The sequence below is a fragment of the Diabrotica virgifera genome, chromosome 1 (genome assembly GCF_917563875.1).
Source record: "Diabrotica virgifera virgifera chromosome 1, PGI_DIABVI_V3a".
Lineage (NCBI taxonomy): Eukaryota > Metazoa > Arthropoda > Insecta > Coleoptera > Chrysomelidae > Diabrotica > Diabrotica virgifera.
Genome location: NC_065443.1, coordinates 60,579,232 through 60,606,091, shown reverse-complemented (window position 1 = coordinate 60,606,091; position 26,860 = coordinate 60,579,232).

Genomic DNA, 26,860 nt, shown 5'->3' with positions numbered 1-26,860 from the left:
AATGTTGAAAAACATTTAGTTGTTTCTATTAACGATAAAATTTTAAGTGGTTACAATGTTTAATTATTAATTAACAGTTATTAATTACTAGTTTATTTATACTAATGTTATGATTATGATGTGTAAATATACCTGCCTTAAGTTAATATTACGTTAATTCACTTTGTACAATAAATAATAAGTTATATTCCTTTATTGCCTATATTTTGCCTAAATGTTAATATTCCTGCCTTTTTTAATAAAAATCTTTGCCTATATAGGCGCCTTTTTCTTCAATTTTTGTTGCCTATAAATCCGAGCTTTAGTTATGACAAGTTGAGAAAAAATGTGTGGTTTTGATGCGCTGGCTCAAACATACTTGACCACAGATCAATACAAATACATTTTAGAAAGACATTTCGTAAGAATGCATAAAAATTTTCAATTTCTTTGCAACCTGAAAATGCAGCAGCATTATACTCTAGTTAAATCGGAGAGTGCAGGAAGAGTCTATACCGGTTTTGGGTTAACATTTGATAAGGTTCAACATCAACATAAAAAGTTTGTAAATATATTAAATAGTAAAAATGATATAAATAAAAGTTATATCTCATCTATATTGGAATCAAATTGCCAAGGTAAGACTTGACAACCAGAACATCATATATCAAACGTAATGCAATGCTTTAATGTATGCTCTCCTGAATTTCCTTGCTATCCTAAGGTTAATTAGAAGAATACTAAGCTCATACCCGTGACTAAATCAGCAGGTGCAAACATCCGTTATTAATAATATTGTAATTGAATGCTGCAAATACTTGAGAATCTGAATAATATCAAATATGCACCAGACCGAAAAAACAAAGACATGCATTTGTATGTAGACATGTAATTGTGTACTATGTTTGGCTCAACTTCTGTGTGTTAAGACGCCTTTTCAAGAATGAACTGTATTAAAAATCTGTACCTACAGATCTCAGCTAACACATGAACATCTCAACTTCCTAATCAAAATCAGTTGCACTAAACTCATTCCAAACTTCAGACAGGTTGTACATTTAATTTACGTAGGAAACAAGTTTTTTAAACAAATTTAAGATTACCTTTTTAGTGATTTTAGATTTTTTGGGTGATTTTAAACAAAAAAGTTCTCTTGTCATTTTTCTCATAAGTTGATCGTTTTTGAGTAATAAGCGATTTAAAATCTGAAAAATGCGAAAATGCATATGCGTCATTTTCGAGCCTTAAAAACTCATGTTTAAATTATTAGTGTTCAGGTTGACAAGTGCCTAAACTGAAGGCTATACATTCAGTTTCAAAATTATAACGAGTAATCGGGGTTTATTTCAATATAGACCGTTGTTTTTAATTGTTAACCGTCGCGCGTCGCGCTTTATGGTGCGTCTCTGTATAGTATATATCTCTCACAATCTTTACATATTCGCCACGGACTCCTTTCTTATTGAGTGCCCACCACAGAATCTCTCGAGGAACTCTATCATATGCTTTCTCAAGATCAATGAATACCATATGAGCGTTGGTCTCTTTATTCCTGTATTTTTCCATCAGTTGCCTTACAATTAAAAGTGCATCTGTTGTTGATCTGCCCTGCATAAATCCAAATTTATTATCGGATATTTCGGTTTCTTCACTTATCTGTCTATCAATTACTCTATCCCATATTTTCATGGTGTGGCTAGGCACTTTTATAGCCCTGTATTTTGAACATTATTGTATGTCTCTCTTGTTTGTGTAGACAGGTACTAATATACTGCTTCTCCATTCGTCTGGCATTTGTCCAACTTCCATAATTCTATTAAATAGACCTGCTAGCCAACTTACTCCTGTCTCTCCCAATTGAGAGGTCGACTGCTTTTCCTTTCTTTATTTTTTGAAGCGCTTGAGCCACTTCCTCGTTTGTTATTCTGGTAACCATTGCTGTTACTGTCTCTGTTAACTCCGCAGGCTGTCTGTCAAATTCTTCATTTAATAAACTGTCAAAATACTTTGTCCATCTTTTTTTGACATCCTTTTTGTGAAATAGTATTTTACTATTTTCATCTCGGATACATTATCTAATCTGATTAAAATCTCTTGCTTTCTTTGCTCTCTGTTTGGCTATTTTATATATCTTTGCTTCGCCTTCCCTGGTATCAAGTTGATCGTATAGGTTTGAATACGCTTCTGCTTTAGCTTTTTTTCATATAGTTTTGAAGATCTATGTCCGATCTGGTTTCTTGCCAATTTTTATATAATTTTCCCTTCTCTTTTATTTTTCCTTGTATTTCATTTGACCACCACTAAGTCTCTTTATCCTCAAACTTCTTTCCTGACGTTTTCCCAAGTATTTCAATTGCCGTCTCTCTAATAATATTGGCCATTTTTCTCCAAATTGTGTTAGGGCTTCCTTTTATGTTCCAACATATTTTTTCTACTATTCTTTCCCTGAATAGACCTTCTTTCTCATCTTTTAGCATCCACCACTTGATTTTTTGTGGTTCTATCTGATATTTTTGATTTCAAATGGAAAGATTGCATTTATCTCAAAACTTCGTTTATGGGCTTGGGCAACTGTTGCTCTGATAGCTCCGCTCTGATAGCTCTGAAGACGAGAGGTAGTTAAGTAAACATTTAGATAGGGGCATTACATACCTAGTAAAAACATATCTTCGTGTAAATAAAATAAAATTGTTTAAAAAAGTTATATGAGCAGAGTGTACTGGAATGTATTTATCAATACATAATAAGCTCGTATACAATTCTCAGGCTTGAATTTCAATTTCATCATAATAAATTATTTGTTATAATTATTTTAATCAAATGGTTACATATGATTACCAACGCTCCTTGGTATATTGCAAAGAGATTTTTTGGAAAATACTTTAATATGGTGGCTGTATGAGTAAAGATTACAAGTAGTACATTGTTTCACGGTTTGTGCACCAAAATTTAAAGAACCGCTTGGAATGACATACAATTTGTCAAACACATAGGTAACATGTCAAAGAAGAAAAGTTATATTGTGCCGATGTGTGCTTTTGCCCTAGGGGTGACTTTCACCCCTTCTCTGGGGTGAAAAAATATACGTGCAAAATAAGTCCGGAAATGGATAAACTGACTAAAACTAAAGCAACTTTTGTTCTATAGAATTTTTTCACTACGTTAATATTTTAGAGATATGTATTTGCGAGTAAATATGCTCATTTTTCAACAACAAAAAACACGGTTTTAGGCGTTTTTTTTTGCAAACACCTCAAAAAATAAGTATTTTATTGAAAAAAACTATTCTTAGCAAAAATATAGCTTCTAAAAAAGTGAAAAAACGGTGTACGTGTGAAATCTCTAGAACTAGTAGAAGCAAAGTAATGAAAAATAGGTTCATAGCCGTCAAATTTTAAAGGGAATATTTCAACGTAAAATAACCAAAAAATTATGCACTTTTTGGTAAAAACTCATTACAACTTTTTAAAATGTTTAAAAAAATATTTATTTTTGTTTTTTAAAAAAGTTTCTAGCATCGAAAGTAAGCAAGTTCCGCTCAAAATAAAGTTGATTCCTTTTTTTTGTCAAAAACTCGGAAAAATCACCCCCTAATTAGCTTATTAAATAAAATTAATCGTTACCGCTTCACAAGTTACTTTACTTATGTATTATTTACATGATCTGTAAGTTTTATCGGTTCAAAAGGTTTATTTTTTTAAATTTGGTTTTAAAGTAATTTTTTAAAGTTTAATTTTGAAAAAAAAATTTATATTTGAAAATTAAAATTTACATTTGAAAAAAAAATTTGATGGGATCAAGCCACAGTTGGTTGCAATTAAAATTACTTTTTTGTCCGTTTTTGACGTTTCGACTTCCAACCTAGAAATCTCCCACCAATTTTCGCTCCACCAATACAATTTGATGTGAATTCTTAGAAGAATAACGAACTTAAAATTTCAAAATACCAATTTTTTAAAACGTTGAGAATTCGGATGGCCCAGAAGCCTTGTCCATGACTTCGTAATTCGGGCCATGTCCCGGATTTTCGGACTAGTTGGTCACACACACTAGCTATAAAGAGGGACGAATTCAACTGCGAATCTGAAATGACTGAGCTTTTCTCCATTTATGTTGATACCATACTCATTCAGATCTGCCGTCTACAAATATGTTCTAAAAGCGTCGTGAAAAGCTTTGAAGAGACGTTGTCTCTTTGCCGTACTCACTGTATACTGAATTTATTTTGTTTCTTGTTCAGATAGTCTTAAGCTAGCCGTGGCATTTTGGTAAATATTTGATTATGTTAGTGTAGCGTTTTATCAATACTTTTAACATTGTCTGCTGGCTTATGATATCGAATACTTTCTCGTAGTCCACGAATATGAGTGCCAATGGTTTGTTGTATGACAACAAACCATTGATTCTATAGTCTATTTTTAAACCAAGAGGAGCAATTCAAATTTCCCGCGCCGTAAAGCTTGTTTGTAATTGGTCCAACCTCAGGCAAGTTTACTCCACTCTTATCAAATTTTGACAATAGTGACATTTATAAAATTTTGACACTATTGGCATTTCATAGGTTAATTAAGTTATATCAGCGATTTTTTGTATTTTCTGCGTTATTCCTTTAATTTGTAGAATTTTAGTCTGCTTTTATACACTAAGCATCAAAATTAACGCACCACCTTAAAAATATGATATTTTGATGGCTCGTATTTCCTAAACCTGTTATCCGATTTTAGTGATTTTTTTAGTATATTATAGCTTTAGTCTTCAGAAATATCGATGTAATAATATTATTGCTAAACAAATAAGTGTCTAGAATTCTAGATACTCTCATATTTTGTAATAAAAAAAACTCCCTATATTTTACGAAAAAAAATGTTTTCCTTAATTTGGGGTCAAAGACGAACTGCCTTGGCCTTCCATGTTTTAATTTCATATTAAGTAAATACCGTCTATTATGTGGAATTGTTTGTAAGAAACATTCCAATATTGAAAAAAAGTTGTTTGTTAAACCTGTGGCGACGTAAATTAGTGTAAATTTCAAAATTTCTTTAGTTCTATGTTCAGAATGATGATTCCTGTTTTGGTTCAGTTGTGATTGAAATATGGTTTACTAATGTTTGTTTATCATTTATTGATAGAATAATAATATTAAACTTACGAATACATTATTTTATTTCTTAAAACAAATTATTTCTTTTGTCAATTGTCATTTTTGACTTGAGGTCATTTTTTACACCTGTTGGTCATCCGTGTAACAAAAAAAGGTTGGTCATCGGAAGGTTAACAATATCGCTGCAATCATATTGTTGCTAAACAGGTAAATTTTCTTTGTATACCGGGGGTACGAATCAAACTGTGCTTTCTTCTCAAAGTTTGCACCACCCTGTGGAATAATCCAGCATTTATAAAATACTGAAATTAAAACCCAATTATAACCTCAGGTTTTCTTAACATTCTGTTTTTTGATTCATTCGCTTATGTTGGATAATAAATAAAAAAATATGAAGAAAAAAAATTTAAGAAACGCTTTTTTTTTAGTTATGAGTTCTAAAATTAAAAATATTATAAACAATGAACTAAAAAGCAAAAAATAAATAGAATTGAAACTCAAAGGATTATTCGAAAAAAACTGTTAGACAGATTAAATATACAAAAACCTCACACATTCGTTAAAAAATTTAAAAAAATCTAACACATTCGTTAAAGAAAAGCAGGGGGGTGCGAAAAGTAAAAAAGTATCTACATATTTTCAAACCATTTATTCGTTGAAGACGCGCCCCACGCTTTTCTTTAACGAATGTGTTACATGTTATTCATCAATACAGGGTGTTTCTAAATAACTGCGACAAAGTTTAAGGGGTAATTCTGCATGAAGAATAATGATCGCTTGCTTTATATACATATGTCTGCAAATGCTTCGTTTCCAAGATATAGGTTGTTGAATTTTTTGTTACAAACTGATGATTTATTTATTGCTCTAAAACCAGTTAAGATATGCAAATGAAATTTGGTAGGTTTTAAGAAATAGTTGTTGCAGATTTACATACAATTAAGAATTATATATTCACCAATGGCGTGCATACGGTTAATGATACGGATATGATCGTCCATATTACCCGTATGCGCGCCAATGGTGAATATTGAATTCTTATTTGTATTTTAATAAATTTGCAGTAACCACGTCCTAAAACCCACCAAGTTCCACTTGCATATCTCAACCAGTTTTAAAGCAATAAATATTTCGTGAGTTTGTAACAAAAATTACAACCCCTATCTCGGAAACGAATCATTTGCGGACATACGATTTATAAAGCAAACTGTCATATTTTTTAATGCAGAATTAACCCTTAAAGTTTGCCATACTTATTTAAAAACACCCTGTATTGATGAAAAACATGGCTAGTTGTTAAAGTACCTAACGTTTTTATAGTCCAACATAAGCGAATGAAAAACAGAATGTTGAGAAAACATGATGCTATAGTTGGGTTTTAATTTCAGTATTTAATAAATGCTAGAATATTCCACACGGTGATGCGAACTTTGAGAAAAAATCACTGTTTGATTCGCACACTCGATATACAGTAGAGCGTCGATAATCCGAACTAATTGGTACAGGGGTAGTTCGGATTATCAAATTGTTCGGATTATCGAACATATGTTCAAAATACATACAAAGCCCATAAACATAGTACATGTACATATGTACATACGTTTTAGTTACAAGGAATAAAACGCCTGCATAATAAACAAATATATTGTATGTATTTCTGCATAAACAAAACAAAAATCCGCTGTCATATTTTGCCCATATTGTCATATTAAATCCAAAAATTCGGTCCGCGATCATATTTTTTAATTTTATAATTTTTTTGCGTTCGGATTAGCGATCGTTCGGATTACTAGGGTTCGGATTATCGACGCTCTACTGTACAATGAAAATTTAGCTGTTTAGCAACAATGTTATAACAGCGGTATTGTTAAAGAATAAGGCTATAACATAGTAAACAAATCACTTAAATTGGACAACAGGTTTAGGAAATTCGAGACATCAAAATGACCAAATTTTTAAGTGGGCCGATTTCTATGCACGCAAGTTTTTATATTGTTTCACCTGTTCCCCCTATATTAGATTAGAATTCATCATAATAATGCAAACAAACAAATATACATGCTTGACTAGGTGCATCACAAATACCCGTTAGTTGCAACTTAATTAGAGATGAACAAATAATAAAACAAGGAATGAATTTTAAGTACTTAGATATATTGAAATCTATTACCTTAATGCATATATTGCGATATTAGTGGGAGATATAATCATATTAACGTACAAATGTTCACAATAAATTTGAATGTATTTTTCTCAATAGCAAATTATTATTCTTCTCTCTTAAGTATTTTGTCCTCATAATAACTAATTCCATACTCCTTTCTTTATTCTATTACTGCTTGGAATAATGATATACCGCTCCATAACTCCATTTCCTTGACGATATTTTTTAGTCACAATGTTTTTCTTATAATGGGCCAAGAGTCGGAAACAAGCATTTTAAGACAACTGGTTCTTTAATATATATTCCCTATGCTTCCTCGAACACCATACCGGTCATCTGGTTACTGATACAGGTTGCGTTCATTACTGCGCAGCACACCTGTACAGGTAAATATATTACACCTGGATTCCGCGTACCAAAAAAAAGTTGATTAATAGCAAGCTGAAAATTTGTTAATAGATTAACTGTGTCTAGTCGGACAAACTTTGATATATGGGAACACTGGAACAGGGAAGTTTTAATTGTGGAACAGGTTAAAAATTTGGAACGTCAGACTGCGAAATCGTTCCATGTATTTTGTCGGACAGAACGTCCAATTGATTTGTTACCATTTCATTAAACTCTCATGCAAAAATCAGACTGGTGTTTATCACCAACTGGGCATTTTAATGAGTGGAACACGAAGAACATGTCAAATGACAGGAATCATGTTGGTTAGTAATAGCAGTCTGATTTTTGCATGAGAGTTTAGCGAAAGGATAACAAATCAATTGGAAGTTCTGTCCGACAAAATACATGGGACGTTTTCGTAATCTGACGTTCCAAATTTTTAAACTGTTCCACAGTTAAAACTTCCCCTGTTCCAGTGTTCCCGTACATCAAAGTTTGTCCGACTAGACACCATGAAGCTATTAAGAAATTTTCAGCTTGCTATTAATCAACTTTTTTTGGTACGCGGGATCCAGGCCTATATCGAATTTAAAATTATGTTAAGGCGAAAAATTTTTTTGTCATTACTTTTTAAACATAGTCTGGGCTGATTATCGGAGAATAGGCCATTTTTGGGAAAAGTTATTTACCAGCAATTTTATTGCTGGAATCGAGTCTTCTGATTGTATATATTAATAATATAGATATGCAAAGTCCGCAGATAGTGTGCTACTCTTTTTATAAACAAAATGGCGCCCGAAAATCGTGTTTTTTTCAATTTTTGCTCTATAACTCCAAATATTTTAACTTTAGACAAAAAACACTCAAATAAAAGTTCACCGCAATTAAATTCTACATAGAGACGTGTTCTTTCCGATTTACTTCGACGAAAACTTTCCCCGGAAAAAGCGGGTTTTTCCAACAAAATCTTTAATTTTCAACTAAACTTTTACATAAGTAGTTGTTAATCAATAATTAAATAACTTGGTAACGTAAAAGCCCTTTCCGTATATATTATAATTCCAGAAGGCGATGGAAATTGAATGAACAGTTTAGCAACAATTGAAATGTTAATTAAAAATTTACGGTCGCTATAATAACGACAGTAATTATGATGCATAAGAATAACTATGATTTTTTCATTAAAAGACACTATGCCTATCTAATGTATGTTACAGAATTGAAATTAGACTATTTAAGCGACCTCGGGAATATTTTAAAATTATAAACAATTTTTTGGCTTAAAAACATATAGAATATCTTGGGAAAGATTAAACTAAATTAAATTGTGAAAACGGTATTCGAAAGACAGCGGCAGGACGCTTCTTTTAAAAGAAAAACGTTTAATTATGACGAGTGGTTCCTGAGATACAACCGGTCAAAATTGACCGAAATTTACGGCAAAGATATAAACAATAGGATCATAATTTTTAAACCATCACCTTTTTATTTTTGTCCTCTTTCTCCACACCAATTTTCATATCTTTAAAATCCTCATAACATATATTATTATAATAAAAACTATCGATAATACGTGTGAAAATTGCCAAAAATAGCAAAATTCCAATCAAAAATTAGGTTGGTGAAAATGTAACCCTCAAAGTTCAAAATCGGTATACGTTAAAAAAAATGCATTTTCTCGGCTTCCCATGGAGAAATTTCCTTCATTATTTTTTTGTTCCCAAGTAACTCGAGTAGAGCCATCGAACTAACGCATTATTAAATGTCAAACTTGCTTTTGTTTTGTTATACTAAATTAATTTATTTATTATAACACAATATTTTAATTTGTTTAAATAAAAATTGTTTAAATAATTATACAGCTTTCAAATGAGAATATTTATGTTTTTAACTTTAAAAGGTATACTTGTAGTAAGTTTATCTAAAAAAAAGCCTACAACTGGAAAAAATATGTAATTTTCTGTTCTTATAAATAAATTAATATATTATAACAAAACAAAAGCTAGTTTGACATTTAATAATGTATTAGTTCGATGGCTCTACTCGAGTTATTAGGGAACAAAAAAAGAATGATGGAAATTGCTCCATGGGAAGCCGAGAAAATGCATTTTGTTAACGTATACCGATTTTGAACTTTGAGGGTTACATTTTCTTCAACCTAATTTTTGATTGGAATTTTGCTATTTTTGGCAATTTTCACACGTATTATCGATAGTTTTTATTATAATAATATATGTTATGAGGATTTTAAAGATATTAAAATTGGTGTGGAGAAAGAGGACAAAAATAAAAAAGTGATGGATTGAAGATTATGATCCTATTGTTTATATCTTTGCCGTAAATTCTAGTCAAATTTGACCGTTTTTATCTCAGGAACCACTCTTCATAATTAAACGTTTTTTCTTTTAAAAGAAGCGTCCTGCCGCTGTCTTTCGAATACCGTTTTCACAATTTAATTTATTGTAATTTTTCCCGAGATATTCTATTTGTTTATAAACCAAAAAATTGTTTATAAATTTAAAATATTCCTGAGGCCGCTTAAATAGTCCAATTTCAATTATGTGAAGTACATTAGATAGGTATAGTGTCTTTTTATGAAAAAATCATAGTTATTCTTATAGATCATAATTATTGTCGTTATTATAGTGACCGTAAAATTGTTGCTAAACGGTTCATTCAATTTCCATAGACTTCTGAAATTATAATACATACGAAAAGGGCTTTTACGTTACCTGGTTATTTAATTATTGACTAACAACTACTTATCTAAAAGTTTAGTTGAAAATTAAAGATTTTGTTGGAAAAACCAGCTTTTTCCGGGGAAAGTTTTCGTCGAAGTAAATCGGAAAAAACACGTCTCTATGCAGAATTTAATTGCGGTGAATTTTTATTTGAGTGTTTGTGGTCTAAAGTTAAAATCTTTGGAGTTATAGAGCAAAAATTGAAAAAAAAAAACACGATTTTCGGGCGCCATTTTGTTTATAAAAAAAAGTAGCACACTATTTGCGGACTTTGCATATCTATATTATTAATACATACAATAATAAGATTCGATTCCAGCAATAAAATTGCTGGTAAATAACTTTTCCTTGTATTTTGCTAATTAGCCCAGAGTATTATTATAAATATGAATTATAATTGCCAGACATTTCTGTGGTTTAAAAAGTAATGACAACCAAATTTTTCGGCTTAATAGTTATTTATGTACCAAGTCAGTAAAGTTACTCTTTATGGAACGAGTCTGATATTATGAGCAGAGCGAGCATAGCGAGTGAGCCGAATAACGGACGAGTTCGATAAAGAGTCTTTACTGACGTGGTGCGTACAACATTTTATCGCCAACAATTTGATATTGGTTTTAACACTTACTTACAATTTACAATTTAAAAACTTTTTAAATTTTAGACGTCATAATAATTGCATGACACTGATGACAGATAACTTTTGCAAGATGGCCGCTTTCGATTTTTAATCGATAGTTATCAATATTGAATAATTATTAAATCGGTAAATTTTTAATTTATTTTTTATGAATATAATTACAAAATACTACAGAATTTTCCTTTTTGACATAAATTTAATTGATAATATCACCAATTGTGTACAATATTTTTAATAATTAAAGTAAATTTTAAGTTCACTCAATACTCGCCATTCCATTACTGCCATCGACCACTTACATTCAACCTCGGTTAATTTGATTAAAGCTAAGGACACATTATTAACACGTGTCGTGTTAACACGCATTAACACGTGTCATAGAAGTATCTATTACGTTATTTTAAGTAGATCTACACATATTATTGTTATGTGTCGTCAGAAACCAACAACACGCTTTAACACGTCTTAACGCGTGTTTTCAAATCTAACGTGGTTAGATTTTCATCAGAGTGTGTTAAAACATCAAGACAGCGCCGGGAGTCTGTTTACATATTTTATAAGTACATTTTCTGTCCTACTAAGCGAAAATGGGGTGTCTACATTTTATAAAAAATGAGGTACTACTGTTTAGTCATTAAATACACCTTCATACATGCTGCAAACCCACATAGAAACTGTGAAACTATATACCTCATAATGAATTGGACCATACAGTAATAAAAAAATATATAGAATCTTGGAACTCATTCATATATGAGACAATATATAAACGAGTATTCGAAAAATAAAAATTGCAGATACCCCTTTTCGCTTAATAGCGCAGATTTTATACGTTTAAATATGGAGGAACAATTAGCAGAACATGATATTCACCAAATTCGTGTTTACGTTCGTTTATTGGATGAACCCAGTACTCTCTGCATTCATATCGTAGCATTAGCAATGCCGCAGAAACAGCTACCATTTCCTCTTCTTCTTCTAACCAATTCATCTCGTCTTGTAGGTGTTCCATTATAATATATTGTAAGTACTATTTCACTAGTTTAAGAACATCAAAATGTCAGCATAACACACCTTTTGCATCACAGATATGTGTCCGGCCTATCTGATATGTCGCATTCTGACGTGCCGTGTTGACACATGTTAACACGACACGTGTTAATAAAGTGTCCTTATAGTGGAGTCACTGAGGGTTTTCACCTCCGATTTCGTTGAACCTTCATCGATTTTCATGAAAATTGGTGAGTAGTTAGAAGATATTTCAGGGAACAAAGGTGACATGATGCCAACTTGCGCTTTTACCCTGGGGGTGGATGCCACCCTTTCTCGGGGGTGAATTTTTTTTTATTAAAAATAACACCAGAAATCGATAGAGGGGCAACTTCTAAGCAAAATTTGTTATATAAAGTTATTAACATAAATCAATACTTTTTGAGTTAATAAATATCAAAGATTTTATTTTTTCTTAAAAAAATGCATGTTTTAAAGCTGTTTTTCACGTATTACTCAAAAAATATAAGCTTTTGTAAAAAAGCTATTATTACCAAAATTAAAGATAATAAAAAATTTAATACACTCCCCACTTAAAGAACTAAACTAATGTTATTTTAAAGTGAGTTATGGGTAATTGAATGTATATTTTTTCGACGAGTACTCAAATCTAAGTATTCAAGCTTACATAACGGGAAAACGATGCATTTTATAGAATATACTTGTAAAACACTTGTCAAAGTACTTCGGAATACCTATCAAATGAGCTCCAGCAAAAGTTAATAGCATCAAAATTAAGCAAGTTATAATGAAAATAAGAGAACCCTTTCGATTTTTTTAGGAAAAAGTGAAAAATAAAACATACGACATTTCCACAAAAATTAAAATTTGTAGTAATCCTCAAAAGAATTTCTTTAGGTTAACACAGTTAATGATTTCAACAATTTTTACCGATTTAGAATGCATATTTTTGAAAAAAAGGTATAATGTAAAAAAATCAGAATTTTTAAAATTATCGTACTTTTCATTTTCTTTTGATAATAACTCCAAAAATACTCAATATACGTAAAAAATTATATATAACTAAATTTTAGTTTTTTCTGTTCCAAATACTTTACCTATTTTACTATTTCCGTAGAGTAAAAAATAACCGAGATAGAAACGTTTAAAATTTCAATTTTGCTGCGAGAACCATGTAACTGAGGCCATTTAACCCTTTATTTTAAAAAAAAGTAAGAGGTTTAGAAGACTAACTTCGAAGATTTTTAATAATCTTGGAATCAACTTTTAATTAGTTTTTAGGTGAACCTGATACCTTAAAAATTGACGGACTTATTTACAAAAAAACAATAACATTTTTTGGAAAATTTTTTAAAAGATATATTTTGAAACATTTTGGTGCATAAATTTTAATGCTATCAACTTGTTCGAGGGCTTATTTGATAGATATTTCTATGAACTTTGACAAATGTTTAATAAGTTTATATTATAAAATGCATCATTTTCCCGGTATCTAAGCTTGAATACTTAGATTTGGGTACTCGACGAAAGAAATATACATTCAATTACCTATAACTCACTTTTAGTTAACATTGAAAGGTTTTTCTAGTAAGGAGTTTATTTGACTTTTTATTAGCCTCAATTTTGATAATAATAAATTTTTTGTAAAAACTTATAGTTTTTAAGATATTTATGAAAAATAAGTTAAAAACATGCATTTTTTTCACGAAAAATTAAAATCTTTGATTTTTAATAACTCAAAAAGTTTTGATTTATTTTAATAACTTTATATAATAAATTTTGCTTATAATTTGTTCCTCTATCGAATTGTGGGGTTATTTTTAATAAAATAATTTTCACCCCCGAGGAGGGGTGGAATCCAACACCAGGGTAAAAGCGCAAGTTGGCACCATGTCACCTTTGTTCCTTGAGATATCCTCTAACCAGTCACCAATTTTCATGCAAATCGATGGAGGTTCAACGAAATCGGAGGTAATAGCTCATACCCACCTTCAGTGACTGCACTATTAGCTTAATCGCGGCAGGTGAAGTAAAATTCTTCTTTCAGTACAATAAAGTGTTATTTACTGCCGCAAATGAGGGCAAATGAGTACAATAATGAATGACCTTAGTGACGGTTGGCGATAAAATAATTTTAAATTCAAAATACAGGGTGATTGATTAATGTGATAAAGCTCAGTAGATCCGCTATAGTAATAGATAGCAATAAAAGTTAATAACAAAAATTGTAGCCAGCTTTGAACTTCACATTACAAAATTAGTTAGAATGTTACAGGGTGTTCGATAACATAGTGGCAGACCAAACTTTTATTTTTTTTTTTTAATGAAACACCCTATATTTTATTTTATATTCGAAATCCTCTTACCTTCCCCATCACAAAAATATAAAGGTTTGTTATGTTATATACGGCTTTTACAAAGTTATAACCAATGTTCTATGAAAATGGTAAATAGTTCAGCTCCCTGTATATATAAAAATAAGCACAACAGCAATGGTTTATTGGTGCCATATCTTTTTATTGATTGTAAAAATTTTTAAGAATTATTGCTGATTGCTAATTTTCTTTATATCGAATACAGGATAATAAATAATAGTCAAAACGCAAGTATATTCATTTCTAAGAAATTTTAAATCGAACACCCTATATTTTATATCACCATCGAAAAGTACCATTACCGTACTTTAATTTTTGTACAATATTTCATATGTCTAAATTTGTTAGTTTTCTAGATATTTTAATTTTTCAGAGCAAGTTATTAATTTAGAGTGTTCTATTTAAAATTAGTGAGAAAATAATGTACTTGCGTTTTGACTCACCCTGTATTAAATATAAAGAAAATTAGCAATATCAACCATTTTTATAAATTTTGACAACCAACAAAAAAATATGGTACCAATAAACCATTGCTGTTGTACTTACTCTTATTTATACAGGGAGCTGAACTTTTTACGATTTTCAAGACCCTGTATAGCATAACAGACCTTGATATTTTTGTGATGGGAAAGTTAAGAAGATTTTGAATATAAAATAAAATATAGGGTGTTCCATTAAAAAAAAACATAAGTTTGCTCTGCCACTATATTATCGAACGCCCTGTAACATTCTAACTAATTTTGTAATGTGAATCTCAACGTTGGCTACAATTTTTGTTATGAACTTTTATTGCTATCTATTACTATAGCGGATCTACGAAGCTCTATCACACTAATCAGTCACCCTGATTTTGTATTTACCTGTACAGGTGTGCTGCGCAGTAGTAATGAACGCAACGTGTATCAGCAGCCAGATGGCCGTTACGGTGTTCGAGGAAACATAGGGAACAATATATTAAAGAATCAGCTGTCTAAAATACTTTCTAGAAAACGTTCTTCGCTCTTAGACCATAACTTAAGCACTTGTTTCCATTTAGTTTTCCCACTAATTATTAGTTACAAGCTTCTTTCAAAAGTTGATAATCAATGATTAATTAACCATATAGTCCCCGTAGAAAAAGTCATTTTACATATTAGAAAAGCTGGTATTTACCACGAATTTTTAAAAATGTAGTTCAATTGGTGACTAGTCGCGGTAAGTGAAGGGGGAGCTGGGAGCCGACAAATGCACGAGTTCAAAAACTAAAAAAAGCAACTTAAAACTAATATCATTTTCTATATCTCGGGATCTACTGAATATATTTTGATGGTTATTTTTTTAGTTTTTATGTATTTTTTCTGTACATTACAAATATGCAATTTGTCTAGACATTTATTATTTAATAAACAGTCTAATTTGTTTAAACAATTTTTGAAAAAATATTTTTTTCCCAAAAATCCATGTTTTTAATCATACTATCCCTATTAATCATAGAAAAAGTTAAGGTATACTTTAATAAATAAATTATCTTCAATAAATAATTATCTAATAAAAATCATTTATTTATTAAAGTGTACTTTAACTTTTTCTGTGATCATTAATGATACTATGATTCAAAAAATAGATTTTTGTAAAAAAAATATTTTTTCAAGAATTGTTTAAACAAATTAGACTGTTTATTAATTAATAAATTTATAAACAAATTGCATATTTTTAAAGTACGTAAAAATTACATACCAATTAAAAAAAGAAACATCAAAATCCATTGAGCTGATCCGGAGACACAGCAAATTATATTCGCTTGAAGTTGCTTTTTCGGTATTTTAACTCGCTGAATTTGTAGGTTCCCCCTAGTAATCGTTTGCACTACATTTTTGAAAAATCGTAGAGGGTGCTGTGAAGGTATAATGTTTGTGCAAATTTTTTAAGAAAAAATACAAATCCCATTCTTTAAAATGGCTTTAATGAGATTCCTTAATTATTATAAACAAATTAGCTGTGAATTAAAAAAAAACATATGGCTAACTTTGTTCCAAATGAGCCCAGGCTAAATTTTTTTATTTGAAAATTCGTGTTAAAATACTATCTTTTCTAATATAAAAAAAGATTGTTTCTACGGACAACATTTTTAAAGTTATTCTAAATTTTTATAAACTTTTTTTTTCTCTGATTCTGGCTTTGGTTTAGAACTAGAACCTTTAGCCACGTAATTGTATAACTTATCACTAAGTCAGGGGAGTAATGTGTAGTGTGTGTGTTGAGTAAGTGTCTTGTTACTTTGCAAAGTCGACGTCATTGTCTTTGCAAAGAGACGCTAATTTTTTTATAAACTAAAAAATTTTAAAAATTTGGCATTATGATTTTTGACTATGTTAATTATTTTTATATCTTTTTTAATACATTTTGATACTACCACTCTTCTGCTTTCATTTGGCATACTCAGAATTGCTCAATATTCATTATTTTCTGTCTTATCTTATTGCAAAATAGAGGTCTCTAGAATAAGCAAATAGAATAACTTTTAAACTAATTAATGGATCGGTCTCAAATTTTGAGGGTTTGTTAAGTACCCCAATATCCAACTTTGGGTGAAACACTACAGTTACAAGGCAGTTTTAGTAAAAGTTATTACCAAATAATGATTTTCACTTATTTTGCAGTTTGCGTAGCAACAAATTACCTTTTTAACTTTAAAAAATCGGTATTTTGAACGTTTTTAAATGTTCTAAAAAACTAAATTTTGTAATTTTATGTCAACTATTCAGTTTTTGAATAGAGTGCAAAAAATCGAAAAAATCGCGATTTTTGCTCTAAATTGTTAATAATTAAAAAACGGACGCGAACTCTAGGCAGGAAACAGATAGGTTTTCTTCCTATAGGTCTACAGTTACTAAAAAAGTAGTCAGCTACCTGGATCTTTGAGTGTCCCGAGAAAATCCTTATTACCCTGGACTACTTCGTATCTGTGTCATCATGTTCTTAAACCTCTTTTAACAAACTTAACACTTTTTACTGTTACAGTGCATTTGAAAAATAGATTGAAAGGATTTATGTGAAAAGAAGCAAACCCGTCAAATTCGATGAATTAACAGTCAACGAATTCTACTATGATGAAAAATTTGGTAATTATGTGCATTTACATGCAGTCAATAAGTAGTATTTTTAATTTGCGAACTATGATTGAATCGCGAGTATTTCGAAATCACGTACCGAGAAACCAATACATTACATATTTTTAAGCCTGGCAGTGACATCTAATATAAGTCGGTTCGCTAAACTCAGACGCAACTGGCTAGATATTTTAGTCGATAATTTTTTTGTTTTTTGGCAATTTTCCAAAAGTTGGCAAAATTACTAACTATTTAGTGATTATTAACTATTTAGTAATTATTTTTTGCCAATTTTACTAAAATTGGCAAAATTACCGACTAAAATATCTAGAAAGTTGCGTCTGAGTTTAGCGAACAGACATAAAATTGATTACTGGTTGTTATTATTTTTGATACGCTAGCCTCTATTTCACATGTCGCTTTTAATTAAAATTGTTCAACAACTCGTAAACGAAAAAATCAGCTAGACAAACCAAGTACAAATGTATATAAGTTGTTTATGACAGGCAAAAAAACTTCGTTACATTGTATTAGAAGGTTGAAGAAATGACAAGAGTACCTATTCAAAAATATCAGTAAGAAAATAAATGATGACGAATGCAAGTAAATGTGAAACTGCACACAGAATTTTATGTAAAATGGTAAAAAGTATTCAGAGGATAGGCGCAAAATTTCGGCTCCAATGCTTTTTGAATGCATTAATTTTTTTTTGAATCCTCAGAAAACTAAAAAGTATTTTTGGAAAATTTAAACGCACATTGAAAGACTACGGTATTACCGAGGGCCGAAAGTCCCTGAAAACTTCTAAAATGTTTACTTTAATAAGTTACAGGTGTAAAAAGTAGAAACGTACACTTACCTAGAAACACTTATAACAGAAAATAATGACTACAGAACAGAAATCAAAGTCAGAATCGAAAAAGCACGTTCTACTTTTATGAAAATGAAAAAGGTCCTATGTAGCAAAGAGCAAAACATTAGGTCTTAAAGAACGCCTAATAAAATGTTACGTATACAGTGAACTATACTATGGAGTGGAATTATGGACGTCAAATCTAGAGACAATAAGACGATTTAACGCCTTTGAAATGTGGACCTATAGAATAAATAGTAGACCTATAGAAGAATTATGAGGATTTCCTGGGTAGATACAGTTACGAATAATGAAGTACTGAGAAGAATAGGTAAAGAGTCATTGTTTATTAGAATAAGTCCACTTTGATAATACGAAACTTTTTATAAGGACTACTAACAAGAAATGTTAAAACTCTTTAGGCCAGTACTTCTAGCTTATTACTAAAAAACTTTGTTTATTTACGTATTTAAATTCATAATATGTAAAATTGCTATTATGAAAAGTTGTTTAGAATTGTTTGAATGTGCAATTATATCATTCTAATTTAAATGTTGTGAACTATAAAGGTACTTTACTATTGATCGAAATTCATATTTTTTATATACGCTGTGAGCTCGTACGTAGAGGGGATATTTAAAAATTCGCGAGCGCCAGTAGTGACAAGTCTGTAAACGTTTACTGGAAATTTGACATAAATGTCAAAGTTATTAATTTAAAATTAAAAATAAAAACATTAATTATAAAAAATATTAGTTGGTCAAAGCTGTGGTATATATTGTTATGATCTGCTTCTTATTAGTTTCATATTAATTACTATTTATTTGATTAATTATTTAATTGTCGCAAATCATACATAAAAATTGAATAAAAAATCTCAGGGTGCCTTTCTTATACTATTACAAAAAATCCAAATTATCTCACGTTATCCTTATCTTCTCTCGTGGGTTCAGTATCTCTTAGTTGATCCTAATGGGGATAAAATAGGGAAAAGAAATAAAGCAAAATATTAAAATAAAAAATACAGAATCGTCTTTTATTTATCAAAATCAATACTCTGAAATCTATCGAATCTAATAAACCTGTGGACACAGATGTCCGAATGAAATTTTCACCACTTACATTTATTATAGTTAAAAAAAAAACAATTTATCGGTTCGTTCCCGATGACTTTGGTAAAACAAACTAAACAAAACAAATTTATGTATTCGCAAGATTACCTATATTTACTATTTACTTTTTGAAATATTGGAATTTTAATTCATATGCTTTTTACTCAAAAATTCAGTTTCCGAACATAAAAATCTCTTTCACATAAATTGACTGACCTTTTGCTTCACTCACTCTGATGTCTTCTCGTGACCCAAAACAGCTCTTCCTCGTTGACTATGTTAAAGGCTACTCCTCAAAGCCTTCTCCGTTGTCCAGCTTCAAAACTATCAGCATACCAGCACCAATTCTCCAACAAGCCGGGTCTCTTTTGACACGTACTCGATTCAAACAAAACTCCAAAAAAATTATCTGCTTTCCTTCTCACAATAATACAGAATCAAAGAGGTATTTCGTCTCAATTTGATCTGTCTCCCGTTCCACTTTTCAACACTATTCTCCACTATCAAACAGCCACTGGTATTTGCTAACTATCTATCCACTTAACACGTCGAACCGCTCCTCATCGATGCCAAAAACATAATAAATCTTTTTCAAACTCTCTCAATCATCCAATCCATTTTTCCCCTTCCACATTCAAAGAATCAGAAACATCCACTTTTCCATTCGACAAACAAAACAGTCACCCTCAAAATTATTCCGATCATCCTAATTACTTTCTGAGAACTATCTAATATTTACTCGTGTTGAAACAAAGATACTAAAATTCCAAACTTTCTCCATAAAACCACTTTTCTAGAAATTGATAGTTACCTCTAAACTAAACAATCTTTTTCCATTTTAAATCTAAATACATCGTTATTTTCACTTTAATTATTCACAAAAGTCTTTAATGGTTCATCGGAAAGCTCATTAAAAGAGAAATCTACTTACATCCAAACTACATTCTAATAAATATCTACAGCTCAATATACAGGGTGTATCAAATTTATGTGCCCGCGTTATTTAAAAAAAAAATTTAATTTAATTTTTATTTTGCTTTTGATTGATAAAATTGAAAACACAATAATATTTTTACCTTAAATATACTTACGTTTTAAATACTGAATTTAAATTTTTTTAATGTTCCGTAATATGTAATTATACATTAATCTATTAATCTTAGCGCCATCTAAACGATAATAGTGAAAGTATCCGAAGTATTCATCAATAGAACGTCAAAATGATTAGCAAAATCTTAAAAAAATGAATTACAATTTAATTACTTTTTGCGTTGTAAATATTAAGAGGATGGGTACGTATTTTCGGCTGCAATGCTACTCAAATGGGGATTCATTTTTTTTCGAATCCTGAGAAAACTAGTATTTTTCAAAAAGTATTTTTGAAAAATTTCACCTGTCATAATTCCTGTCATTTGATATATTCTACATGTTCCACTCATTTAAACGCCCATTTGGTGATAAATAGCAGTCCGATTTTTGCACGAGAGTTTAATCTCTGTTCGGAGAGTTTAAGTCTGTTCTGTCGGACAAAATGCATGTGCCGTTTTTGTGGTCTGACCGTTCCGAATTTTTAACCTGTTCCACAATTAAAACTTCCCTTGTTCCAGTGTTCCCATATATCAAAGTTTGTCCGACTAGACACCCTTAAGCTATTAACAAATTTTCAGCTTGCTATTAATCAACTTTTTTTTCATACGCGGGATCCAGACCTATTATTTATTCCAAACAGCATTTCAGTGAATAACAATTTTCAATATTGTGAAATAAATACTTTTTACTTATAGATACTTTTTACTGATAAATTGTAGTAAAATGTTTTGAATCATCAAGAATATCTATGGTTTGTTTTTTAACCAAGAGGAGTGATTCAAATTTACCGCGCTGTATTGCTTGTTTGTAATTGGTCCAACCGCAGGCAAGTTTACGCCCAGAGATATGTCAAGAATAGATCTGGCTAAGGATATGCTAAACAATGCATCGCGGTGTAAAGTCGATTTCAAGTACGGTGGTGTAGCTATCTTTGTCTGTCGTGCGAGTGTGAGCGTAACTACCAAGAGGTGGGAGTAATGGAACGACAGTTACACAGAGGCGGCAGCCATCATATGCTAGAGAGAGAAAACTAAGCGCCAGTAGAGAGAGATAGATAGACCACCGAACCGAACTGCTCCGCGTTACGCTATTTTTCGGAGTTGGCCAAATCTATGTGTATAAGATCTTTGTTTACGCCACTGTTATAAAATTTTGACACTAATGACATTTATCAAATTTTGACACTAGTGACATTTCATAGGTTAATTAAGTTATATCGGCGATTTTTGTGTTTTCTGTGTTATTCCTTTAATTTTTAGATCGTTAGTCTGCTTTTATATAAAAAGCAGTTGTTTTTGCAACTCTTTAGCGACGTATTAATTTAATATAATATTTATGGATTACCGTTGAGGGCCGACTAGATCAACCAAAAAGACAGATATATTTGGTTATTATTCTAGTGATTTTCTTGGGTGTGAATCTGTCTTTTTAGTTTACTCCTCCTGGTTAAAAAATAAAATATAGATGGAAATGTAACAGTCCATTTATTATTAAGTACTCCCATTAAAGGGGAGGCCGTATACTCGTACAAACATTTTTAAAGTTGTTAATAAATTATTGCTTTCAAAGTATACTCAAATTGTATTTTTAAACATCTTATTTATTTTATATAATAATTAAATTCACTATCGAATGTAATTTATATTTTATTAATACCTAATTTAAAATTTAGTTTGACATTCACAAAGTATAACCTATGCTTTGCTTAACAAATTCAGATTAAAACTAGCCTACTTACTAGCAACGATTTCAGTTGGCGTTTAGTGTGTCGGCAGAAAATATATATTTGAAGAAGGATTGTGACATCATATTTTAGATTTTGAGGTCGGTTATCTCGAAGATGGTTACAGATATCGAAATGCCGTTTTCAGATTTGGATTCAAAAGACAGAAGAACTACATGAAAATCCATAAATCGGCTCTAAGTATTGCAGGAGCGGCGACGCACGAACGAACAGACTTTTCGAATTTATAAACGAAAAGTTTTCGTTGAAAATATAAATACACTACGCATCAAAATTAACGCACCACCTTAAAAATGAGACTTTTTTGACGTTTCATATTTAAATTAAAACTCAACTGTAGCCTTAGGCTTTCTTAATATTTTGCTTTTTGATTTATTCTATTATGTTGCATAATAAAAAAGTTAGGTATTTTCACAACTAGCAATGTTTATCATCAATACAGGGTGTTTCTAAATATGTAAGTGCAACAAACTTTAAGAGGTAATTCTGCATGGAAAAATAATGACAGTTTTCTTTATAAACATATGTCCGCAAATGCTTTGTTTCCGAGATACGGGATGTTAAATTTTTTCTTACAAACTGACGATTTATTTATTGCTCTAAAACTGGTTGAGATATGCAAATGAAATTTGGTAGGTTTTAAGGGGTAGTTATTGTGCATTTTTTGACATACAATTAAGAATTTTATATTCACTATTGGCGTGCATACGGGTACAAACATTTTAGATACATCCCGTATGCACGCTAATGTTAAATATAAAACTCTTGATTGTATGTCAAAAAATGCGCAATAACTACCCCTTAAAACCTACCAAATTTCATTTGCTCATCCTTCATTCATTTCTTTCATTCATCTCAACCATTTTTAGAGCAATAAATAAATCTCAGTTTGTAAGAAAAAATTCAATTCCCGTATTTCGGAAACAAATCATTTGCGGACATATGAATATAAAGCAAACGTCATTATTTTTTCATGCAGAATTACCATTTAAAGTTTGTCGCACTTATTTAGAAACACCATGTATTGATGAATAACATGGATAGTTGTTAAAGAACCTAACTTTTTGACTATCCCATATAAGCGAATGAATCTAAAAGCAAAATGTTAAGAAAGCTTAAGGCTAGGTTTTAATTTCAATATTTTATATATGCTAGAATATTCCACAGAGTGTTCCAAACTTTGAGGATAAAACACACTATAATTGTTACACCCGGTATACAATGACACTTACCTGCTTAGCAATAATATTATTACATCAATATTCTTGAAGAATAAAGCTATAATATACTAAAAAAAATTACTGAAATCGGATAACAGGTTTAGGAAATACGAGCCATCAAAAATGTCCCATGTTTAAGGTCGTGCGTTAATTTTGATGCTTAGTGTATAAAACGACTCTAGAGGATATAAAGAGATATAAGACATATTAAAGTGAATAAGTAAATAAAAAACTACCATAAACTGCTTGTCCTATATACGCTACTGCTTTTAAATGAATTATTGATTATGAAGATTTCTCACAAAACTATGTTCGCAAAACAAAGAGGGAATTAACCGAAATCACTATTCGGTATGCGCTCCAGGTGAATATCTGGCAGTTTAAATTTAAATCCGGCTTTAGAAGATGAGATCCGAAGCTCAAAGACGGCATCCAATTAACTCGTTTATTTAACTAATTAGTTAATTACGGATTTGAGACGATTTTAAAATGAAAAAAAAAAAGCCCAAGAATGTAAAAGGAATATAAAATTCGTGAGAGCTATATTGGTTTATACTCTATGAGTCGTTTTTTATTTACACAAAACATCACGATAACCAAGAGTTTTTAAAGATGGAAATCATAAATAATATTTATAATTTACAATTTTATATAAGGTTTACGGATTTAAGACAGTTTATTTTTGAAGATATTCTTCTTTAGCGGCGAATCGATTGAGGGTAAAATTGTACATGATCCGCGCGCCTGCGCACACTGACAGTATGTAGTTCTGACAGTATGTAGTTCATTGCTAAACTTTCAAGATAGGTATGTATGTATCTGTAACCGTGCAAATAAGTCATTAAAAGAATAGTGTAGGAAACAAAGGTTGAACCTTGCAAAATGGACACAAGTCCGGTTTCATTTTTTTTCTGGTATATCAAGGGGTGCTTATTATAAGGATAACTTTTTCTGAAAAAATTTCGCCCCGGAACCCCCCTTTTCACCCCTTTAAAGGGGGTAATTTGTGGTTTTTGCGGAACGTAGCCCTTCCTGTACCTTTTACAAAAAATTTCTTTTATAGAAATATGAAGAAGACCATATTTTCTACGATTTATTTCCAACAGCATATGTCTATCATCCACCGTTTAGCAAGGGTAGCGCCCCAAAGTTGACAAGTTTTAAAAAAAGGTGTTTTAAAAAAATATATCTTTTTCCCTAACTGTAACGGAAATTAAGAAGAAGTCCTACCGCAATTATTCACAAATAATTTATTGATTTTTTGGTATAGGTTTCACTTAAGGGTAATTGCTGATCTTTTAATTACAGGGTGTTACATTTTAAAAAACCCCTCTTTATACCATCTGAACTGTTTATGCTAGAGTAAAAAGATTTTCAGCGATTACCCATGTACTGGTGCAATTTACAAATTTGTATAATGCACCCCCATTTTTCCCCGGAACTACCCCAAAGAAAAGAAAAATTAATAAATAAAGTGATTTTCTTGGAATCCCTCACATACAATGCCTTTTATTAATATGCTTCATACACCATTTTGTGCACGCTATTATTACCCATACATGGACACCAAAAACGATTTCCTAGTGCAACCCCTGTAGCCAAAAAAAAATAAATAAAGTGGGGGGTTGAAATTTTTTTTTTGTTTTTGCCTTTTGATCCATATGGTCATATGCTTCATCAATAGTGCTTTTCAAAAATATATATGGTTATTGCAACCTCCCTGCGGAAACCACCCCTATCCTTGAAAATATACTGCAGAAACTACCCCTATCCCTTGGCGAGCATGTTTTTACGATTTTCTCATTACCTATGCATTATTTTTCAACAAAACTTATACAAGGTTAAAGACCACTATTTACTCTAAAAATTAGGTCCTATTCATTTTTTTCGTATAAGCAACCGTTACGGCACAGTGGCGCCGTAAACCTCATATATGCTTTGGCGGGCTCCAGTTTTTGTTTTTTTTTTTCGTCATCTGTTCGTTTTATTGATAAAGTACTTATGTAAAATAAAACAACACAGTGTAACCTACAAATTATGACTTATCCATATTTTACAATCTTTGCGCCCCAAAGCCACAGTGGTGGCCCAAAATCAATTTTTGCATATTTTCGCCACCTACACGCATTTTATTGCATTAATGCTACCTTAATAGCACAATATTCACCCCTAAGTGGTCGCTAAGCAGTGGCGGATCCAGGAAGGGAAGCTGGGGGTGATCACCCCCCACCCTCTCAAACCAAGTGATATTATATTTAAAGTTTATAAAAATATTCATTTATTTTTATAGAAATTTAACCAATTGGCACCCCCCTCTTAACGATGCTGGATCCGCCACTGTCGCTAAAGAATAAAAAGTACGCCATTTTTATAAAAATAATAATATAATATAAGTATTTCTATAAAAATAAATGAATATTTTTATAATCTTTAAATATAATATCACTTGGTTTGAGAGGGGGGGTGATCACCCCCATCACCCCTTCCTGGATACTCCAGTACTTAGCGACCACTTAAGGGTGAATATTGTGCTATTAAGGTAGCATTAATGCAATAAAATACGTGTAGGTGGCGAAAATATGCAAAAATTGATTTTGAGCCACCACTGTGGCTTTGGGGCGCAAATACCGTAAAATTTGAATAGGTCATAATTTGTAGGTTACACTGTGTTGTTTTATTTTACATAAGTACTTTATCAATAAAACAAACAGATGACGAAAAAGAAAACAAAAACTGGAGCCTGCCAAAGCATATATGAGGTTTACGGCGCCACTGTGCCGTAACGGTTGCTTATACGAAAAAAATGAATAGGACCTAATTTTTAGAGTAAATAGTGGTCTTTATTATTGTAAAACTTTTGTTTAAAAGGAATGCATAGGTAATGAGAAAATCGTAAAAACATCCTCGCCAAGGGATAGGGGTAGTTTTTGCAGTATATTTTCAAGGATAGGGGTGGTTTCCGCAGGGATGTTGCAATAACCATATATATTTTTGAAAAGCACTATTGATGAAGCATATGCCCATATGGATCAAAAAGCAAAAAACAAAAAAAAATTCAACCCCCCATTTTATTTATTTTTTTTTTGGCTGCAGGGGTTGCAGTAGCAAATCGCTTTTGGTGCCCATGCATGGGTAATAATAACGTGCACAAAATGATATATGAAGCATATTAATAAAGGGCATTGTGTGCGAAGGATTCCAAGAAAATCACTTTATTTATTAATTCTTCTTTTTGTTGGGGTGGTTCCGGGGAAAAAATGGGGGTGCATTATACAAATTTGTAAGTAGCACCAGTACATGGGTAATCGTTGAAAGTCTTTAAACTCTAGCATAAACGGTTCAGATGGTATAA